This window comes from Otolemur garnettii, unplaced genomic scaffold (genome assembly GCF_000181295.1).
Source record: "Otolemur garnettii isolate 467f Iridium unplaced genomic scaffold, OtoGar3 scaffold00082, whole genome shotgun sequence".
In the NCBI taxonomy this organism is placed as follows: domain Eukaryota; kingdom Metazoa; phylum Chordata; class Mammalia; order Primates; family Galagidae; genus Otolemur; species Otolemur garnettii.
Genome location: NW_003852477.1, coordinates 6,055,503 through 6,056,482, shown reverse-complemented (window position 1 = coordinate 6,056,482; position 980 = coordinate 6,055,503). Strand labels below are relative to the sequence as shown.

At 38.1% G+C, this 980-nt stretch overlaps 1 protein-coding gene across 1 annotated transcript in view; it reads right to left on the bottom strand.

Annotated features, from left to right (window-relative positions):
- Positions 1-980, bottom strand: part of KIF15 (kinesin family member 15) — an 85,058-nt gene that overhangs the window by 83,424 nt on the left and 654 nt on the right. The window lies entirely within an intron of this gene.

Here is a 980-nt window from a genome sequence, read left to right as displayed (position 1 = left end):
TTTTTAAAAAAAAAAAAAGAGGCCATAAATAGCTTCTAATCTCTTCTCCAAGGGGCTGACTTCATTTAAAAGAGCACAGAGAATTTCAAACATAAGGAAGGGCACTCTCAAGAACAGTGGAGGCTGCGGTAAAAGGAAATTATGAAAATATTCAAGATACAAGCTAAATTGCAAGCCTGTTAGGTTGCAGGTGAGAATGAAAAATAAGATAGCTAGGAGCAGCTAAAGTAGAGTCACAACAAATATCAAACTCAGACCTCAGAAACTATGACATCAAAGGAGGAAGAATTTAATTGGAATAGCTTCTAGGGTAATTTATGCACCCAGGGCGCTGTTGAAACAGTAGAGCAGTCAGATAGCCATTACTGGAATTTAACAGCTGCAAGTGGTCAGAGAACGAGATCTCCACCAAAATCACTGACATCCCAGGATAACTGTGGGCATATCCAAGCTGTGCTTCCCCGAGGAGCAACATCAAAAGCATAACACCAGAGGAGGGAAACAGACTTCACCATATCAATCAGGCCAGTTGCTAAACAAGCAAGTAAACGACAGTAACAATCCCCAGAGGGTAGGCTGTCAGCTCTTCATCTCTACAGAGATCAGCACATGTGTAACAACTTTCCTGTAAATCTAAAAGAATCGCAGAGTAAAATATTTAAATAAAAAGCAAAGTTAATAAGCCAATAGTGAGATGTGATGAAATTAAACACTACACCAAGTTAGATAGTTCTGGCATGATTTCTAACTGAGGTCTAAGGAAGCATCGTTAAAAAATTCAAGGACTTTATCTTTGATAAACGAGACAAAAGCATGCACAGGAAAAAAGAATCCCCATTTAATTAATGGTGCTGGGAGAAATGGTTAGCCACATGTAAAAGTGTGAAAATGAACCACCTCTCACCACTCACAAAAATTAACTCACAATGGATTAAAAGATTTAAATCTAATACACGAGATAAGAACTCTAGAAGGAATTA